The 18,439-nt window shown below is 35.9% G+C and overlaps 1 protein-coding gene and 1 non-coding gene across 6 annotated transcripts in view; one reads left to right on the top strand and one right to left on the bottom strand.

The window, feature by feature from the left end:
* Positions 1-18,439, bottom strand: part of LRBA (LPS responsive beige-like anchor protein) — a 720,084-nt gene that overhangs the window by 455,094 nt on the left and 246,551 nt on the right. The window lies entirely within an intron of this gene.
* LOC139037936 (U6 spliceosomal RNA) lies at positions 2,794-2,900 on the top strand. Its single transcript, XR_011490874.1, has one exon. It is a non-coding gene; the product is annotated as a U6 spliceosomal RNA (small nuclear RNA).

Genomic DNA, 18,439 nt, shown 5'->3' with positions numbered 1-18,439 from the left:
TTATAGTAAACAAGGAAATTACATCTGAAAGAAAAGGCAATAATCACAATAATAAAAAGGACCAAACTACACAAAACGCATGGACAAAAGATTTCCAAATGGCAAATAAGTTCATGAAAAGGTTTTTAGGTGTTCAGGATTATTAATGATCAGGGAAATACAAAGTAACACCATAAAAAAATACTACAACTCACTATATTTACAAAAATAGTATCAAATTTTGGCAAGGATGTGAAACTCAGACTCTCATAAACACAAAATATATTTCAAAGAATGATTATAGCAACTTTAGCTAAATACTAGTTTAGTCGCTCAGTCGTGTTGACCCTTTGCAACCCCATGGACTGTAGCCCACCAGGCTCCTCCGTCTACGGAATTTTCCAGGCAAGAGTACTGGAGTGGGTTGTCATTTCCCTCTCCAGAGGATCTTCCTGACCCAGGGATCGAACCCACGTCTCCCACACTATAGGCAGACACTTTACCATCTGAGCCACCAGGGAAGCCAAACACTAGCAACTATCAAATTCCCGTTAAAAATAAAATGAAATTTTTTAAGTAGTGGAGTATTTATATAAGATATTAAAGAATATCTAAAAGAAATGACTACTGTTATGTACAACAAAATTAGTGTTAAGCAAAGGTACATCAAAAATACATACATATAAACCATCTTGTAAAAAACAAATATTTTTTAACTGATTAATGGTTAACAGAAGTCAAGGGTTTAAGAGATAATTAACTTGGGTGCTACTGTAGACCTCTCCATATAATGATTCACAAGGAACATTAGTAATGATCATACATATTTAAATGTTGCAAAGAATTACCTTGAAAATATGAACAATTAACTCAGTGTTGGAAAATGCTTCCATAATACCACTCACCTATCAAATACCAACAGAATGATTCATTCATATAAATAGGAAGACTTCTGAAATATGTTAAGTAAAAGTCTTCTGAACTCCGTTCTTTAAAATGAATTGGAAAGACAGGATGGTCAGGGCTAGAATTATGCTTTTTATGTAAATAGCAAGAGTAGCTAAACTGCAATTAGATAATGCCCACTTATAAAGCTAGACCCAACAGTTATCACCAATGGCATGTCTACAGACACTACATAGGGTTCTTCTGTCGCTTTATTGCAACTGTTTTTATAAAAAATGTAAATTTAATATGCAGAGGCTTTGATATAAAGCAGTCATTACACTCCTAGTAACTTGTCATATGAATATGTTCTCACAGATGCAAAAAGATGTGTGTGTGTACAAAGGAGTTCCCTATAATATATTAAAAGTGAAAAACTGGAAAAAACAAAAATATACAATCATATTATGCAATAGCATGTCTGCTTGCGAACTCAGTCACTCATTAGTGTCTTACTCTTCGTGACCCTACAGACTTAGCCGACCAGGCTCTTCTGTCCCTGAAATTTTCCAGGTAAGAATAACTGAAGTGGGTTGCCATGTCCTCCTCCTGCGTATCTTGCCAACTTAGGGATCAAACGAACATCTCCTGAATCGGCAGGCGGATTCTTTACCACTGAGCCACCTGGGAAGTCCATAATGAGATAAAAGAATAGTTTTTCCACAATATATTATTAAGTGGAAAATTTTTGAAGACTATTATGTATAATATGATTTGGAGAAAATATGAAAGAAGATATATCAAACTGTCAGTTACCTAAAACAAGGTCAGACTTACTGGAATTGCTGCACATGAGACAAATCAGGCCTATCTATCGACTATTTCTGTAATAAAGTTTTATTGGAACAAAGCTATGGCATACTCATCTGTTGAACTATTATCTACAGCTGTCATCGTATTATCATACTACATTAAGTTGTGTAATACTTGCTCTGTCCATGGGAATTCTCCAGGCAAGAATACTGGTGTGGGTAGCCACTCTATTCTCCAGAGGCTCTTCCCGACCCAGGATTGAACTCGGGTCTTCTGCATTGCAGGCAGATTCTTTATTGAGTCACCAGGGAAGCCCAATCATGTTGGAATACTACACTAAGCTGAGTAGTAGAAACAGAGATCATATGGGCTGCAAACTCCAAAATGCTTCCTATCTGGCCCTTTACCAAAACTGGTGTGTCTCCCTTCTCTAGAAAGTCAGCTCTGTGTCCGCTTCCTCACATTTCTCCATTCTTTTAGGTTTTACAATAAGCAGTGGTTAAAAGGAAGGACAACACAAAATGTCTAAGGAAAATAAAAGGCTTTCTGCTCTTCTACCACTTTCTCAATATCTCTATTAAGTTCATATAACACTATTTACAATTTGGTTCCAGGTCTGTCAGACCTTTCACCAATATCCCCAAATTATCTACCAGTCACTTTAGAAGTTAACAAAATGTCCTATCTATGATTTTTGGGTAACATCATCAAGGTGTTTTTTTCAAATGCTATTGAATGGTATACATTCAGACATACAGATAAAAACAATCCCAAGTGTAATTTTAAAACCTGATAATGAATAATTTCCTATGACACTACAGAGAAAGCAACCACTTTCATGAATGCAGATGTGAAATACTGGTTTGTGCTTCTAAGTTTCTCTCTAGGGATCAAAAACCACATCGTGAATTTAACATCAATATACTGCCTCACAGCACTCAAATATTGATTGAATTTAAAGAGTCAATGGCACACCATCCTTCCAGTCCCCAAACAAGCAACTTCAAAGTTATTCTAGTCCCTTCCTCTTTGTTAATACCTCAGATATGCAGATGATACCACCCTTATGGCAGAAAGTGAAGAACTAAAGAGCCTCTTGATGAAAGTGAAAGAGGAGTGCTCGCTTCGGCAGCACATATACTAAAATTGGAACGATACAGAGAAGATTAGCACGGCCCCTGTGCAAGGATGACACGCAAATTCGTGAAGCGTTCCATATTTTTTAAGTAATTAGCCTCCAACTAATAAAAATAAATGAAAAAATAAAAAAATAAAAGTATCAAAAAAAAAAAAAGAAAGTGAAAGAGGAGAGTGAAAAAGTTGGCTTAAAGCTCAACATTCAGAAAAGTAAGATCATGGCATCCAGTCCCATCACTTCATGACAAATATATGGGGAAACAGTGGAAACAGTGGCTGACTTTATTTTTCTGGGCTCCAAAATCACCGCAGATGGCGACTGCAGCCATGAAATAAAAAGAAACTTACTCCTTGGAAGAAAAGTTATGACAACACATAGATAGCATATTAAAAAGCAGAGACATTACTTTGTCCACAAAGGTCCGTCTAGTCAAGGTGATGGTTTTTCCAGTAGTCATGTATGGACGTTAAGAGTTGGACTACAAAGAAAGCTGAGCACCGAAGAATTGATGCTTTTGAACTGTGGTGTTGGAGAAGGCTTTTGAGAGTCCCTTGGACTGCAAGGAGATCCAACCAGTCCATCCTAAAGGAAATCAGTCCTGAATATTCATTGGAAGGACTGATGCTGAAGCTGAAACTCCAATACTTTGGCCACCTGATGCGAAGAACTGACTCATTTGAAAAGACCTTGATGCTAGGAAAGATTGAAGGCGGGAGGAGAAGGGGACAACAGAGGAAGAGATTGTTAGATGGTGTCACCGACTCAAATGGACATTGGTTTAGGTGAACTCCGGGAGTTGGTGATGGACAGGGAGGCCTGGCGTGCTGCGGTTCATGGGGTCGCAAAGAGTCGGACACGACTGAGCAACTGAACTGAACTGATATAGCAAAGGTGATTGACACACACTCCTGTGATATGTCATATTATGTAAGCTCTCTCTTGGTCCACAAGAGATTCTCCAGCCAGCCTTCGAAAAAAAAGCTGCTATGGTGTGAGAGAGACATGTGACAAGGGGCTAGGCTCTAAGATTAGATCTTGGTGATCTTAGTGATCAGCCAGCAAGAAAATGGGGATCTCAGTCCTCCGGGTGAAAGGAACTGAATTCTGCCAACAACCATGTGAGCGTAAAAGAGGACTCCAGCCTCCAGAGAAGAACACAGTTTGTGTAATACCTTTACTGCAGGCTTATAAAACTCACAGTAGAGGATTCAGTTGAGCTGTGCCTAGACGGCCAACTCAAAGAAATTGCAAGATAGTAAATTTGTGTTGTTTCAAGGTGCAACATTTCTGGGAATTTGTTACATACAAAGATAAGCAATATGAATACAGTTAGGGCATAAGAATACACGTACTATCATAATTCAGTAGAAGTCAAGGAAACTATCAGCTCCTCAAGATGGAAAAAAGTACCAATAGAGAGCTAGAGCATAAAGATGAGCCTTAAATAAAGGGCAAAAGCACAAAGGAGAGGAAAGGTCATTGTGGAAAACAGTATGAATGAAGTCACAGAGTGGAAAAAAATGCGTTCTGAAAAGAAAACACCCTTTCCATCATTATTTTTCAAGATGCACACAATGCACAGATATCTAAATAGATAAGACATGTAATACTGTATTTTTTTGTGCTTTGTATAAATGTAATATATGTTGTACAAAAAAACAATGATGCAACACTTAAATAAGTAAGCAACAATGGAAACACAGGAACATTTTTCAGTATAAGCCACACCACTATTAATAGTTTATGCACCTGTCCTTACATTTGTCTAAACTTAAAAAAACATAAATGGTATCTGTGGTATGCATGTATATATATAGAAATATGTATATGTGCATATAAATATTTAAGTACATGAGTGTAAAGGAGTCATACTATACTGCGTTTATTATATACTGTTTATTTTACTTAATGGTGTACCATTATCAAAGAGAATTTTTATGGATGGAATATAACATATTAAATTAGTCCCTTATTCATAGATCATTCTTTCCTTCTCTACCTTGACTGGTAATATCATTGCTATTTGCCTAGTTACTGAACCTAGAAATATCAGTCGTATCTGATTCTTCCTTCCTCATCATTCTCCACTTTCAGTAGAGCAAGTATGGTCCATTCTACCACTGTAAGACCTCTCAAGCTGCTTCTCTCTATCACTTTTCCCAATGCCTCAGGAGCCCAACCTCATGGCTTCAATTATTACAATATGTGTGCTCAGTCACTCAGCTGTGTCCAGTTCTTTGCGACCCCATGGACGGTAGCCCATCAGGCTCCTCTGTCCGTGGGGATTCTCCAGGCAAGAATACCGGAGTGGGTTTCCATTTCTTCCTCCAGGGGATCTTCCCAATCCAGGAACAGAACCAGCCTCTCTTAAGCCTCCTGCATTGGCAGGCGTGTTCTTTACCACTAGTGTCACCTGGGACGCTCTCTAATTATTACAATAGCCTCCAATCAAATGTCTTACCATTAATCTCATTATTCTCACCAATATCTCAACAGGGTTATTTTTCTGAAATGAAAATCTGACTATGACTGTACATCTTACATTCGGTACTTTAATACTTCTTTACATCTTCCTACTATTCTCTCAGCCAGGAAGGACATCATTTCTTATTCTATCTTGCCTATCTTATAAATCCTTCAAAGCAAAACTCAGGATTTAACTTGATAAAACCTTTTCTGATTCTGTATCTGGTGTCCCTCCAAAGAACAACAAAAAAAAAACCAAAGGTACATACGCCTTATTATACTGTATCATTCTGTATAACACCATTTCAATTAGGTATTTACAAATCTGTCTTCCATTTCAAATTGCACTGCCCTTGAGTAAATTATCCTTATTATCTCCAGCATATAGAACAGTGCCTGATCATTGGTAGAGGACTAGCAGTGCTTACACGGCAAATAAACAGTTCAAACATTTGCTTATGCCAGGCAATTCTAGGCGACTATATATGAGGAATACAAATAATCATAAAACTGTCCACGGGGAGTTTACAGTATAACACAGGAAGTTAGGACCACATGCAAGTAGCAAGGTAACTGTTTTAAGTACCTTAAGGCTCCTAAACCATTTTCTTATTTTCTTCAATACCATATAGCACATTCCCGGTTTGTCTCCTGCTGCTTCATTGTCTCCTTTCCCAGTGCCTCCTCCTTGCACTACCTCTAAATTCCATAGTTTCCCAGAGCTCAGGTCCTCTATCAAAATTATTTCATAAATCCAACAACTTTAGACTCTCCCCTGCATGCTGCCGATTCCTATACCTCCATCCCTACATTTGGTTCCCTGTATTTTCCACCCACACAGTAAACTGTCAAACTGAAGTCTTCACTGGGACACCCAACGAGCATTTCAAATTTACCATTTCTAACACAGAACTCTTGATTTTACCTGCAGAAGACTTAGTAACCGAACAACAAACAACAACAAAGTCCCCTTAAATATAACCCTAGGATTATTGCTTGATTTACCTTTCCCTCACCTCCAAATCAAACTCATGGAAGCAAGTTCTACTGCTGTAATTCTTAAATATATCACATATCCATCTCTCTATCACCACTGCTCATCACATCAGTCTAAACCACCTTCACCTCTTGCTTGAAATATTGCAGGAGTATCTTCATTGATATACCTGCTTCCATTCTTGCTCCATATGCTGACCCTATCACAATTCATTCTCCACCTTCCCCCCACCCTGCCTCTTGTTGGCTGTGCCCTTCAGCTTGTGGGATCTTAGTTCCCCAAACAGGGAATGATTTCAGACCCTCAGTAGTGAAAGTGTGGAGTCCTAACTAAGCTGGACTATAATTCATAATAATACTCCATAATTCATTCATTCTTTTAAAAACACAGCTCATGCTGTACAGAAAACTGGATAACAATGTGCAAAATAATGAGGTTGGACCTTTATTTTAGACCATGTACAAAAACTGACTCAAATAGATTAAAGATGTACATATAACACAGACAAACATAAAACTCACAGAAGAAAACACAGGTGAAAGCTTTCTAACCTCTCACTGGCAATGAATGCTTGTATATGGCACCACAAGCACAGGCAGCAAAAGGAAAACCACTTAAAAATTTACAGCTTAAAGCATCAACTTAAACTTAAAATTTTAAACTATCAAAATTTAAAACGTCTATGTGTCAAAGGACATAACACAGTAAAAAAGGCAATGCACAGGATGGGAGAAAATACTTGGAAATCATATACCTGATAAGGGGTTAATAACCAAAATACATATGAAAAAAACTCCTATAACTCAGTAACAAGAAAAAAAAATAATTCAAAATGGGGCAAACTACTAAATAGCTATTTTGCCAGATAAGAGATAAAGTAACTAGTAACACAGAAAAGAGACTAAACATCACTGAACATTAAGGAAATGCCAAATGAAGAAATACTACCTCACACCCATTAGGATGGCTACTATCAAAAAACCGAGAAAATTACTGTTGGCAAGAATACAGGGAAATTTAAACCTTTTTGCACTGTGGGTAGAAATGTAAAATTCTGTAGCCACTAAGGAAAGCGGTATGGCAGTTTCTTAAAAAATTAAAATATGACCTATATTTCATATGGCTCATCCATGTGTCATATGCCCCAGCAATCCCACTTCTGCACACACAGCCTAAAGAATCCAAAGCAGGGGCTAGCAGCATTACACACAAAACCAAAAGGTGGAAGAAACTCAGTGGCTGCCTATCAGTGAAAGAATAAGTAAAACAGGGTGGGCACACATGATGAAATATTACTCTGCCTTAAAAAGGAAGGAAAGTCTAACACATGCTACAACATGGATGAACCCTGAAGATACCATGCTAAGTGGGGGGCGGAGGTGGGGGGAGCGGGGAAGCCAGGAACCAAAGGACAGTACTATGAGATTCTACCAATATGAGGTGCACAGAGGAGGCAAATCCACTGCACACGAACGTACAACGGTGGCTGCCAGGGGCCGGGAGGAGCGAGGAGCGGGCACAGGATAGCAAGATGAGATGAGTTCCGAGTTCTGGAGATGGAAGCCGTAATGCTTGCACAGCAAAGGGAATGTACTTAATGACACTGAAGTGTATACTTTTAAACAGGTAAAGTGTAACTTCTATATTATGTATATTTTACCACATTTAAAAATAAGTTAAAACCTAAAAAATAAACATTTTACTTAAATGTCACCATCAAAAAAAAAACCACACATAAAACCCTAAGTCATATCATGCCACTACTCTGTTTAAAACTCTGCAACATATTTTTACCAAACAAAATTAAAACCAAACTTCTGACCACAACTCACAGGGGTCTATGTGATTGGAAATCTGGATACTTTTGACATTTCCAACTTTCATTCTCTCCCTCAGTCATTTTGCTCCAGCCACTCTGGCCTTCTATTTGTTCCAATAATTCACAAACATCATTCCCTTCTCAAGGCCTTTGCTCTTGATATTTCCTTACCATACAATGTTATGACCTAGATCTGAAACTAGCTACTTCTCTTCATTCAAATCAAGTGTCACTTCTTCACACATCTCCTCTAAACACACTATTATCGGTTTCTCTATAAATTCTTCCCTCTCATAATATTATCCTCTATTGTTTTCTTCTAAGCATTTATTATTGTCTGAATTACCTTATTTGTTCATTAACTTGTTTATTATTTGTTCTCTCTTCTATGACAGTAAAGTCTTATTCACAGCTGTATCTTCCAGCTCCAGAAAAGCGGCTGACACACAGTCTACAATCAATAAGTAAGTACTAACTGAATGATAGAAAATGAGTGCCAAACCACCCTAAATCTATTATTTCATTTTTTCTCTACACCCAAAATTTTAATTTCCATAAGAGCTAGTTGAATCCTCCTTCCCTCTAAGGAATATTGCACAATTTTATCTTAAATGGTCTTTATTTTATGCCAGCCGTATATCTAATGGTTGTTACATACACAGCAGATATTTAACTTGTTTACTCAGAACCATGCTGTTTACACAGTATCACGGCTACATATGTTACTCTACCCTCTGTATCAGACCGTAAGAGACTGAAGAAGACATGCTTTCCTTATTCTTTTTTAACCAACCACAGCACCTAAGAGGTGTTCAGGTAGGCTGTACTTAATCACATATATTCGATAAATGGATAGTTTGTGGCAATTCTTTAAAATTCTCAAGTATCTGAATTTATCTAAGTAATTTAAAGCAAAACTCTAGAGCTTTTAAATTAGACAACTACATCAGAAATTTAAGTTTCAAAAATTTTCAGTACATAATAAAAAGTATTACTGTCTAACTCTAGTCATTTAAAAGAATATTTTAAAATCTGATTACAATGTACTTAAGTATTTAGTGTTACCTCCAGAGAAGAAAGGAAGCATATACATTTTCCTTAATAATTTACAAAATGATTTTAAAATATAGTATTTTAGAAGGCCCTGACTACATGCTTCTCATTTAAGTTAGACACACAAACATGACTTTTCTTTTTATTATGGAAAACAAAAATGACTCCACAAAATAAGTAATAAGATATCTAAATGAATAAAGCATTTTGCTTTTCTAAGAGGCAAATATTTTCCATCTGTGTGCATATTTTCTCAAATATACAATTTATACAGTATTTAGCAACTGTAATTTTATTTAACAGTTGTAAAAACTATCTTTCCAACAAAGAATTATAAGTGAATTAAAGTTCTAATTGTAATGAACAGTCTCAAAATAGTAGGTTTACTATTTAGTAAATTAAATCTCTAAAATGCAGAGCAAAAAATGATTCACATATATTAATATTAAGAAGAAAAACTATGTATAATTTATACCTCTAGCACAAGGAGGGAAAAAAACTGCTTATGTCAGCCCTAGGAAACAAACAGCCCTATCAAGTGACCAAGTAGGAAAGATTCACACTAGCAGCTCAATAAATAACCATAATGATGACAACCATCTCCCATTACTACATCACAGCCCATTGTCCACATCTGATTATACTAGTCTAGACCTTGGGTAAGCACATACACACATTTTCACCAAGAGTTATCCAATATTACTGCTCTGTTTCCTGGGCTTTCTATGACCCCCCATTAGCAGTGACTGTCAGATTTTCTCTACTAAACATCTTCACTATTGATGGGAAAGGAAAGTTACCACTTTACCGTAGCCTAACAACTGAGAATATGGAAGCAATGTGTCTGAATTGGAAATCTCTCTTACACTATAATTTCTTTAGAATTAACCACAAACAATAGTCATGAACCAAATCTGAGATGAAAACGTTGTTTCCAAAGTCATCCTTCAGTAATATCACAACTAATAAAACATCACTTCTCAGAATATATTTTCATTTATTAATATAATCTTTCTTCTTATATTGTAGTAAAGTGAAAGTGTTAGCTCAGTCGTGTCTGATTCTTTGCGAGCCTGTGGACTATAGCCCACCAGGCTTCTCTGTCCACAGGGTTCTCCAGGCAAGAATACTGGAGTGGAGAGCCACTCCGTTCTCCAGGGGATCTTCCTGACTCAGGGATCAAACTCGGGTCTCCCCCACTGGAGGCAGATTCCTTACAGTATGAGTAACCAAGAAAGCCCTATATGGCAGAAATATTACATAACTTTCCATGTAACCACCTCTTTGATCACATCACACACAGCATATTCAACAATTCAGTATCACAAAAATTCTTAAATGATCTCTTTCTACTCCTTTCTGAGGTCAGGCCCTCTTTGAGTAAGAGATACAAAGGGTCCAACATCATAGAATACACGAGCGTGAAGGTTTAGAAACAGCACACTGATCATCAACAAAACTATTTTTTCAACAAGCTTTTCAACATTCTCTAAAAGGCTCCATATATATTTAAAGCCAATCTAGATCTTTCTTGGTTTAGAAATAGTCCAGGTGGTACCTACTTCTGCAGGCCAATACCCTTTATTAGGAAGACTACAACATATTCATACACTTTACTATAACTGGGACAGAAAGAACAAATTATTTCTCATGAAACTTTAAGAACTTAATATAAATTTAATAACTTAATATAAATTTCAAATCTAACATATATATACATATATATACACACACTAGTCTAGACTTTGGGTAAGACTACATATATACATATACGATTGATATGTATATACTGATATCAATATACATAAATATATATACTTATATATATACTTATATAACATATATATATATATATCATATATGTATATATACTGATATCAATCTATTTTTCCAAACTTACTTTGCACAATGATCCCGAGCTGAACATTTTAAAACAATAGCTCATGGTAGGATACAGGGCAGGATGGAAGCAGACGGGGGTCGTTCTAGGTGAAACAAATTCTTAGGACTATAAAATATTTATTCTCAAGAATACGTATGTAAAGTGGGAGAGAAGATAGCTTTATAATAAATAAAAGCAGAAACAAGGAAAACCACTCTGTTTACTCCCCACCTGGAATCCAGTTTAGGATTTCTCTGTCACAAAATATCTCCCATGTTCTAACTGCTTCTGTCACCACTTTGTATTTGCTTCTCACTTCATAGGAATATGTCCTTTTAAATTCCACCCTGACCACCTTATTTAAAATTGCAACATTCTCTGCCCCACAGTGCATCTATTCTCTTTATCTCTGTTTTAACTTTCTCACAGCACGAACATTTTAGTTTCTTTATCATCTATGTTAATTAAAACACACTATTAGAGCATAGCAACGTCTACTCTATCTGCTGCTATACCCCCAGAGCCTAAATCACAGACCAGCACACAGCAGTCATGCATAAATATTTCTGAATGAATGAAGTGAACCAACTCTGTCTTCATTTTATTTTCATTTAACTTTTCTCAAAGCTTAACCTTTCTTTTTCTAGCCCCCTTCCCCGCCAATTTGCCTCTTTTTTCTATATTCATTTTCATTTAATAAAGTAAATGATTCCATTTATATATAAACCATTGTAGTTTTTAACAATCTGTAAGATTGTGAACTTCTATACAGACACAAGCATATTCTACAGGCATTCTGAATCCACACATTTTTCTGAAAACCATAAACTTTGGCCTTGCTGAAAAAACTCAACTGCAGTGCCAAATATGTAAAGCCCTTAAACCTAGTAGGATTTAGCATTTTTAGGAAGTGAAAAACATAATTTTAATGCAGCATCATTATTTTACATTGATCATAACAAAACAAGCCTAAAATCTAACCACAAAAAACCGGAATCAAGCTGGAAAATTAAAAGTGAAAAATAATTTGACCACATGATTCTTTTAAACCAAAACACATGAAGAAATGAAATAAGAAAAATGTGTTTATCCCAACTAAGCAGAGAAAATTCTAGTCCTCTTTAATAAGCCATTAAACTGTAGAAAATAATAAGCAGTAATTTAAATAGTCTAATCTTCAAGAGGAAATAACACAATTCTTTCTAAATAACCCACACAAATTTCTACATCAATTCAATCCACAGTAAATGGAGATGAAACTATACTCTCAACATATCTTTGAAACAACGTCCTATTATTCTACCTTCCAAAATATCTATACAACTGAACAAAGATCATAGCCAAACAACTGTTTATAATATTTAATTGGAGTCTTACTACACACATAATTTTAGAAATTTAACTGGAAAGTATATGGCTCTTTAAGAAACTCTCCACAGTTTCCAACAAATTAATCCCACTTTCATTCCAAGTATATCTTTGGTTACCTCAGATAAGACTACATCCTACCTACATCCTACCATCTGTTTACTTAAGAGCAACAAATACCTTTGTAGTTTATCAAAATGTAACCCAAATAATTGCCAAGAGCGTCAGAATAAAATGAAAAATGATTTTGCCTTCTCCTCCTCCCTCTCTCTCCCTCTTTGCCTTGCTTTCCATTCATTCTTCTGACTTATTCAACAGACATTTATTAGGACTCTATGATATTTGAAGTGAAGGGAAATGCTGGAGCTACGAAACGACTGTTCAGGAAGCACAAGAGCAAGCGAAGCAGCTGATTTCCAAAGAGACAGACAAGTGTATTAGTACTAGAAACATTATGTCTTTTATGAGGGCTATTTACATATTCAGATACAAGTCTGAATTATTGCCTCAATAAGCAGACACTGACTATCCCCAGGGGATAATTAAGCAATGTGCCCAACAGTATGTGGGATAATCTGCCTTTCTGCGCTTTTCAAGGATGGGAAAAAGGAGAGACTCCTAGTAGCAAGTTTAAGAGTAAAATCCTAGGAGGCTATAGAAGTTCTCAAAATGTATTTTTAATAAACTAAACCCAACAGTTTAAACAGAGGTCATTTTATAATTACTTATATATTTTAAAAGTTATAAAATTCAAGATGAAAATTTTTATCTTAAAATTTTTAACAGACACTAATACTTTAAACTAGGTTCCACAGTCTACTGCTGTGCTGAGCTTAGTCGTTCATTCATGTCCGACTCTTTGCAACCCCATGGACTGTAACATGCCAGGCTCCTCTGTCCACGGGGATTCTCCAGGCAAGAATACTGGAGTGGGTTGCCAATCCCTCCCCCAGGGGATCTTCCCAACCCAGGGACTGAACCCAGGTCTCTTGCATTGCAGGTGGATTCTGTACCGTCTGAACCACCAGGGAAGTCCCTCCACTGTCTACTACCTTTCTGATCTTTACCATCAAAAATTTAAAAATCTTGATCAGCCAATGGAATTGTGTCTGTTTTTCACTTTAAAATGTAAATGAGGAGACAAATTAAAAATTTATGTACCAAAGACAGGATCCCTTTTAAGCTATACAAATTTTACTGATAGGGAATCTGCACTGATTTTTCAAAATCCGAGAGTATAAGAACAAAACTAGGACCATCTAAATAAATAAAATATCCAATATTCATCCATTACATTGCTCCTTCTAACACAAGTCAAACAACTGAAGTTATAAGACTTAGTAACACTCCTAGAGCTGCTATCACCACTGCCTAGGACAACATCAGGGACTTAAAATACGTAAACTATTTGCTGTCTGGATGTCAGGCAAGCTGGCAGGAAGAAAGAAGGCTACATAGCAACTGGATCTATTTCTGCTGGCAAAATTAACACCAATATTGAGACACTGAAATTTTTAGAAGAGAGCAATAAAATGATTAAGGATAACAAAGAATAAGAAGAAGGGCAAAATATGAACTCTAACCCCTTTATCCAAATGAGAAAAGACTTTTAAGGTTCACTGATAAAGAATTTAAAAATGTAAGCAACAGTTCTATTGGAATTAGTTTTTAATTCACTTTTCAGTTAAATATATTTTTATGGTGAAAGAAAAAGCAACTAACATAAAATGAAATCCAGTACACAAGTAAGTCAACCAAAGCCCTATATACATAATAATGTTACCTACCACACTAGGTATTTAGAATAGACTTTCTGATTTCCTATTAATGTGGTGCCACAGAATCACAAAACACTCTAAAAGAAGGCTTTAATACACTTTAAACAATTTAAAACTGTTTAAAGAAACTTGTGTTTTTCAGAATCAATAAAACACTTTTAGATCAATGATTTACATATTTGAAAAGTTAACTGAGGTGATAGTGATGATAATGATTCAATGTATCACAAAATAATCATAAACAAAATTATGATGCAGAAATAACAAAGTTCTTACAAAATGTGGAAATTTATTTTTTTAAACTTAAATCTTTCATTATATGTTAATATATTTTACTTTGTCTTGGTAAAAACTGTCAAAGAAATAGTACTTGATTATGTCAGTGATTACAAAAAATGGGTTTAAAATGGATTGCTATTTACAAGAAAAATATAAATACTTCAACTTAAAACTATAAAAACAGTGTATATAGAAAGAAAGTATCTAATCAATTAAACAGGTAAGTTAAGAGAAACATTTCTACCAAACAATTACTTATGCCTGACCTAAGTAATTGATTTGTTAATGATACCCATCAAGTCCGATAAACCCCATGCTGTAGTCTCAGTCTATAAAGGTCTACATGTTATTTACACTAATAAAACATTAATCAAGGCCAAAATTTATAGCAGCTACTCTATAAATGAGGTCAAAGCAGGTCAGACTTAGATAAAAAGAAAGAGAAAAAAAGGAAGAAAAAAAGGTCAGTCTCTGCAGTGAAAAGAAAACCCTTATTACTTACTCTCCTTGCCCCTGGGATTAAGTCCAGTAGCTGAACACTGCTACACAAATACATCCATTGCTACATAAACTCATTTAACCTCAATGTGCTGAATATTTATAAAAGGAAAGTCAAGCCCACTGATTTAGAGAAATAAATCTCTAAATTGTTCCTTTAAAATACATTCTACCCTTAAAGAGAGGATAAAAATTTCAAATAGCACTTCCAATATTTCAGTAAAGAAAGTTAGTTCTCTTTATACCAATGTTTATTTTTAACATTTGCTAAGGGATTTCTGCAGGCAAAGCACAGAGGTAAAGAAGACAGTTTAAGCACTGGAGGCAAACAAATCCAGAGTGAGAAAGACTTAAGAGAACAGGAAAAAGATATTATAAAACCTGTAATCACATGTGATATAAAAACAAAGAAGTTTTTCAATTAATTGTTTCCTCAATAAGAAACAATAAGTAAGAGTTATTCTGGGTAAAATATTTGAGAGTAACATAAAACTCATTTCTTTACAAGACAGATAAAAAAATTTAGTGTAAAATATTTATTATATGTCTATGTATTTTCTTTTCTCTTGGAATTAATATTCAAAGAAATATCACTTGACTATTGTCAAGATTATCTGTATACACCAAATTTTTGTTTAAGAAATAATGACATTTACATGAAAAATGGCAGTAACTGAATAAAAACTGTTAAGTGTTCTTACAGAATCGTATCGATTAACACAAATACTCACTGGCTTTGCTGGGCCCTTCTCCGGCAGCCAATAATACTACAATAAGCAAGACACAGAGGGCCTGCCCTCAGTGGGCAAGTGCAGGAAGACAGACAACAAAAACAAGCCCGGGAAGACAGCAAAAGAGAGCGGGAGGAAATTTTTAAGAAACGAGATAAAAGTGACCTGGGTAACAGGATTCAGGGAGGACTTCTGAAAAGGTAACATATGAACTAGGACTTAAATCAGAATGAACCAGACATGTAAAGATCTGGGGACCAACCTCCCAGCTATGGTGAAACAAAGAGGCCAGCAAATCATTTCCTAGAAAAACATCATAGAACTGAAGAAAAATAATCAATTCAGGGTTCTGAAGACTGACAAAAGCAAACAACAAAATTCACAATAATTTTATTCACAAAAATGTGCTAAACATTGAGTAAGAATAAACAGAGTCTGTAGCAATCTTTTCTGGAAATGTCCCACCCAAACATCATACATGTAAAGAGTTTCATCAGTTTATGGCTCCTTATGAAACCAGCAACTTCACCCAGAGATGGCTGACTTGATTTGGAAGGGAGGACAGAAAATGAAGATATTGCATGTCAAGCTGAAAACCAGAAAACTCTACACCTCTCCTAAAATGAGATTACATTTAAAGTTAGAATGAGAGACCAGAAATTAAGAAAGGGATATCCTGAAAATGAATTAGCATAATAAGAATTTCACACATGGCTCTCTGAGCCATTGAGCACACATACAACACAGACTCGATAAAGATCAACAGGAAGTAAAAGCTAGAGATGAAAACAACTGCAAATTTAAATGTGTTCATCAAACCAAACACAGATCTACCAGCCATACATGGTCAAAGTTTTCAGCAAGAGTTTGACCAATCATTCATTGACCTCAGCGATGGAGAAAAAGGTGTGACCCCTTAAAAGTCAGACTGAAAAACAGGAAGAATTCTAAAACAGCTAAGCAGCAACATTAATGGACCATACCATAAAAGATCAATTCTGCAAATTAAGCCCAAGCAAGTAACTTTCAAAAGTCAACAAACAAAACTGAATTCAACAACCATTAAAAGAATTGTACAGCACATCAAAGCACAAATAATCCCAAGTATGCAGAGTCAGGTCAACATTCCAGAGTCAGTCAACATAATCCACTATACATAAACAAGCTAAAAAGAAAATTCAAACGGTCATATCAATAGACACCAAAAAAGCACTTGACATAATTAAATGCTCATTGATGATACAAATCTCTCATAAGAATAGAAGAAAACTTCCTCAACTTGATAAAGAATATCTACCAAAAGCTAACTTCAAATTTAATGGTGAGAAACCAGAAACTTTCCCATTAAGATCAGTACAAGGCAAGGATGATGCCCCTCTCACCACTCCTCTTCAACATTCTACCAGAGAAAAGCAGGCAGGAAAAGGAAACAGAAAGCATACAGATTGGTAGGTAAGATGTAAGGATGACTCTCATCAGAGATAACATGATCATTTATGTAGAAAACCCAAAACAACTAAACTTATACTTTCATCTCACACTCTACAAAAACACTGAGTTTAACTGGTGGTTCAGTGGTAAAGAATCTACCTGCCAAAGTAGGAGATTCAGGGTGGTTCAATGCCTGGGTTAGGAAGATACCCTAGAGGAGGACATGGCAACACACTCCAGTATTCTTGCCTGGGAAATCCCATGAACAGAAGAGCCTGGCATGCTACAGTCCATGGGGTCTCAAAAGGAGTCGAACATGACTTAGCAGCCACACACAGCATACAAAAACATTAACTCAAATGGATCACAGATCTAAATGTAGAGGCCAAAACTACAAAATTTCAAAAGATTAAAAAAAAATTCTAAAACAAAAAGAAAACCCTACTACTTGTTTTAAGCTAAAATGTCTTAAATTTGCCAGCAAATCATAATCCATTTAAGAAAAATATTGGAAAATGATACTTTGTCAAAATTTTAAACTTTTGATCTTCAGGGAAAATGAAAGGGCAAGTCACAGACAGAGAAAATGTTTGCAAACCATGTATATGACAAAATGGTGCATCCAGAAAAATATAACCTACTGTTTAAAAATTCGAAGTCACACAACAAAATTTTTAAAAGGGCAAAAGATGCACACAGACATTTTCCCAAAGGTGGCACTTGAAAAAACACTCAACAGCATTAGCCACTGGGGGAATGCAAACAAAAACCAGAGTAAGATACCCACCAGGCTAACTAGGAAAACAGCTTAGCAGTTAAAAAGTTACACACAGACTTCCCATTCCACTCACCAACTGTACTCCCAGGTATCTACCCAAAAGAAACGAAAGCGTATGTCCACACAAAGCCTGGTACACAAACTCACAGAGCAGTGTTATTTGTAACAGTCAAAACAGAAAGTAATCCAAATGTTCACTGACTACTGAAGGGATAAGCAAAATGTGGTATACCCATGTAACAAAATACCATTAATCAATACAAAAGAACAAAATTCTGATACATGCTACAATGTGGGTAAAAGCGCCAGGAGTTAGTATAAGAACAGTGTTGGAGAAAGTGACAGTGACACAAAACCTAAAATCAATGAGAAATAAACAGGGGATATTTGGGGTATGGAGAAAGGGACAACAGAGGATGAGATGGTTGGATGGCATCACTGATTCGACAGACGTGAGTCTGAGCAAGCTCCAGGAGTTGGTGATGGACAGGGAAGCCTGGTGTGCTGCAGTCCATGGGGTCTCAAAGAGTCGGACACGACTGAG

Source organism: Odocoileus virginianus, chromosome 12 (genome assembly GCF_023699985.2).
Source record: "Odocoileus virginianus isolate 20LAN1187 ecotype Illinois chromosome 12, Ovbor_1.2, whole genome shotgun sequence".
NCBI lineage: Eukaryota > Metazoa > Chordata > Mammalia > Artiodactyla > Cervidae > Odocoileus > Odocoileus virginianus.
Note: the sequence above shows the minus strand (reverse complement) of the source record. Positions and strands in the feature narration are given on the sequence as shown.